Source organism: Octopus bimaculoides, chromosome 9 (genome assembly GCF_001194135.2).
Source record: "Octopus bimaculoides isolate UCB-OBI-ISO-001 chromosome 9, ASM119413v2, whole genome shotgun sequence".
In the NCBI taxonomy this organism is placed as follows: Eukaryota; Metazoa; Mollusca; class Cephalopoda; order Octopoda; family Octopodidae; genus Octopus; species Octopus bimaculoides.
In genome coordinates this window covers 76,711,167-76,715,894 of record NC_068989.1, presented here as the reverse complement: position 1 = coordinate 76,715,894, position 4,728 = coordinate 76,711,167, and positions in this window count along the sequence as shown.

Below are 4,728 nucleotides of genomic sequence, written 5' to 3'. Positions count from 1 at the left end.
AATATATATTGAATTTGTGTGTATGTATGTATGCATTTATAAATATAATGTATGTTTGTATATATGTATGTATGCATGCATGTATGTATGTATGTATGTATGTATGTATATATACATATAATGCGTGTGTGTTTTTGTCAGAAATAGTTTGGGCTTCAAGCCACCAATAGCGAGCGTGTGTCTCTAAAACCATTGTTTAATGAATTATTCTTTTTGAAGTTTTCATGAAAGAATTATTAATTTCTGATATGTGTCTGTGTGTCCGTTTGTGTGCGCGAGAGAGTGAGAGAAAAGAAAGACAGAGAGTGGATGTGTGTATGAGAACGATAAGAGATTTGAATAGTGAGCAAGTTCTGGCAGTACACAAGTTGAATGATGTTCAAGTAGATGTCAAAATCACGATCGCTCATCGGTAGACCTGCATGAACTCACAACGGGGTTTCAACATCTAAACTATTTTAGATTACGACTAAACATCTGTATATTATGTGTTATTTTGGGGGTAAATTTGGTTGCGACTTTGCGTGTGCGTGTGTGAGTATGTGTATTTGTGAATGCGTATTTGCGTGTGTATGTATCTGAATGTGTGTCTGTGTATATTTGTGTACAGAGTTGTAATTTTGATGTATATAGAGAGGAAAATAACGTATATATATTTGTGTATATTCTTGCCTAACATATGCTAAGATTCTATCAATATTGAAGCACGCGCATATACGTACGTGCATATATTTATACATATGTGTGTGTAAGTAACATACACACACACACACACACACACACACACATATATATATATATATATATATATATATACATATATACACACAAGTGCGTATGCCAATAAGCTTTTTATATATGTGTGTGAATATAACATACATACAAACTTAGATACATATACACATACATACATACATATATACGCATGTGTCCCCATATCTACAAACACACTTATACACTCGCACACAGAAGTACGTATGTATAGAATTATGTGCTAGCGTTTGTGAACGTGTGGCTTCTTCCTTGCGTGGGTGTTGTGTGTCTAAGTGTCTAATATGAATGGGCGCGCGTATGTATGTCTCTTTGATATATATTTGTGTGTTTGTGTACATGTGTGTGTGTTTGGTTGCTGTATCTATTTTCGAATAAATAAGAAAGCAAGATATTTTAATACAGAAGTTATATAATCTCTGAACGAAAGAAGCAGAGATGTTTTCAAAATAAGATTCTTGATTTGTTGAATGAATGTGTTAGAGAGGGTAGGACAAATCTCCTCAAACTGATGAATAAATTGCCTCACCAAAAATATTAATGAATTTTAGGGAGGTTTCATTTCCATTCTTTATTAATGTGATGACGAATTATACATTACTGATACGACACCGTATCAGAGAATCCACCAAGCTATGAGATGCTATTGTAAACCGCTGGTCACAATGCACTTCCAATTTTGTCTTGATTGCGTAATTCTTTAACTTTTACACTCAAATTGCTGACATAAATCGTCTTATCATTGTGGAGGCCTTCCAAGTGGTCTTTTCCGATCTCTTGGAGAGCATTTGGAAATTGCGTAGGTCCACATGGTGTCTATGAACTTTGTAACATTTCTGGCTCAGCGTTCGGTATTCTGCAACCACATCGTTCACTGCCCTCCATCCTGGAATAATCTCATACTGAATGTGCTCTCATAATGATAATACTTGCATGAATCTTCCATGGTCCTTTACGTTGTAGCTAATTGATGTTCTGTCTTCTTCGTAGTAGCCCAAGTCTCGCCTGTGTATAAGATCGCAGGTAGAACGGTGTTATCGAAGAGTCTGACACCTATGCTAGTGTTTATTTCACTTTTGAGCACTTATATTATTGATATAAACGCCTCTATCCTGACCGTTTCTCTTTGAGATTTCAGCACCTATATCTATATGTACCCAAAGTAGATACACTTCTTTATCAATCTCGATTTCATCACTTCCCACCTCTATTCAGTCTTGTGCTACGCCTTCCGACTGCATATATTCTGTTTTCATGCAGTCCGTTTGAAGACCTACTGTTAAGCCATTAGTGTCCACCTCTGTCAGCTGGCCTGCACTTTCTCAATAATATGTTCTAACAAGGAAGATACTCTTTTCAAGCATAATAGGATAGGAAAAATACAGATTCTTCTATTTTAAAATACTTCTTTTGTAGCCATGTTGTTGCACAAGTTAAAAAAGTTAAAAATTAATATTAAACATGTCAAATCATTTGCTCCCTTTCCTTTCCTCGTAGGTTTAAAGGAAAATCTAGAAGAATAATACAGATTTTCCATCCGTAAACGTACTCATAGTCAGCCATGTTTTTGGATAAGAGCACAAAATTTTAAACCATGTCAATTTTATTATTCGGAGCAAAATGCCTGTCTCTTTTCATGCCTAATAGATACGAAGATAAGGCCTCATGTATAAGAGGAGAAGACAAAATTGAGTTTGTATCTATATAATTATTTTTTCTCAGTCATGGTGCTGGACATATTTAAAAGATTAAAACCGCATCAATATTATTAAATGGAGCATGTCGTCTATCTCATTTCCAGGCCTCATATGATTAAGACTACTTTGGAATTGAAACGCACAATATTCTTGGGGCGGTTCAATTCCAATGTTCAACCCATATAGGAGCAAGGAAGAATTCAGGTCTTTGGTGTTAGTGCCTGATCAGCAGCACTATCATCACAATCTCCATTCGGACAGTCCTAACATTATTATTAGGGAACAAACGGATGAATGAACGATTTGATGAAAGAGTAAAAACACAAACAGCAATTATTGGGATATTGTGGGTAAACGGCTGAATATGAATTTCAGTTAAAGTGAGTGAATGCAAACTTTAGAAATTCAGTACATTAGACAGGAGTATTTATTGAACTTCGCCAACAAAATATCAAGGAAACATTTTGCATTACGTTCTCGTCATTAATGAGAAAAATAATTTTGCGTCCATATAATTTTTCCAAGGCCATGGTTTTGAGAATTTCATAACCTTCTAAAGTTTATCCAAACAGGCAATTTGTTAGTCCAGTTTTCGTGCTCACAGACACACCCACCTCATAACAAAAATGAATTGACTCAGTTCACAGGCTGGAGAAATGCTTCATTTTGAAGAAATACATTCAATCTTGTGAAAGAAGACTAAATTCTAAGGAGAAATCATTTTCTTGAAATATATTTATAGTTGATCTAATTTTTATATTTAAAGAAAGACTTTCCAATTAATTGCGAATTTCAGAAACCTCTTTTTATATTTCTTTATCTACAAGCGTAATTACTTGTTTAAAATAATTAAAATTGTGTTTGAAACAAAAGGTAAATGAATTTTTAAAATTATAACGTTACGAAGGTGTGCTTATTTCGAAATTACGCCCATTTACCGAACTGTTATTTTTATTTTATTTTAATGAACAATTAGAATATACGAAATACTACATTTAGCAGGATAGATAGATAGATAGATAGATAGATAGATAGATAGATAGATAGATAGATAGATAGATAGATAGATAGATAGATACATACATACATACATACAAACATACATACATACATAAATACATACATACATGGATAGATAGATAGATACATACATACATACATGGACAGATAGATAGATAGATACATACATACATACATACATGCATGCATGCATACATACATACATACATACATACATACATACATACATACGTATATATGTATAGATACATACATATGTATGTATGTATAGATGCATATATACATACATATATACACACACACACACGATAAAAGAATGACTTCACAGTAATTGTTAGTCAAATTATACTACGCATGATTCCAAACCATGCCTTTTGCATACATATGTGAATGGGTGTAGGTGTAAATGTGAATGGATTTGTGTAAGTGGCCTATCAATATAACCTCCAACTGTAAGGCGGCGTACTGGCAGAAATTTTAGCACGCCGGGCGAAATACTTAGCGGTGTTTCGTCTGTCTTTACGTTCTGAGTTCAAATTCAGCTGAAGTCAACTTTGCCTTTTATCCTTTCGGGGTCGATAAATTAATTATCAAATGCGTACTCGTGTTGATCTAATCGGCTGGCCGCTTCCCAAAATGTTTGGGTCTTGTTCCTAGAGATAAAAAGAATATAACTTCCAACTGTGATAGAGCGCAGAATCACACAAAGAGAAATAAAGACTGAGACGTTGATAGATTGAGAAAACAGAAAAAGAAAATATATAGAGTAGAAAAGGTACTTGGACATACATTCTACTGCATGACACAAAAATATAATACTCAAAAGGTACGCATAGGATATTTTTGTACAAACCAGACCAAAACAAACGGCATATGATTAAAAATGATGCTGTCAATTTTTGATTGGTTGAATAAACATTTACACAGTAAGTATTTGAAAGATTTCGCCACGATATGGCGGAAGATGACACCAATGATATATGAAGGACTGCTGAAAAGTTCCTGGCTTTAAAAGTATCGCTAAAGGCCTGGATAGAGGCTCCTCTTCCGAGTCCTATTTTAAGAAGAACTGAAATAGCACTTCAATAACAATCTCCATCTGAGAAAGGATTACGTTGAATAAAATCATAATCAATGGATCCACAATTTTCTTCTATTACCCAAAGCCAGGAACATATATATCTATATCTATATCTACCTATCTATCTATTTATCTATCTATATATATATATATATATAT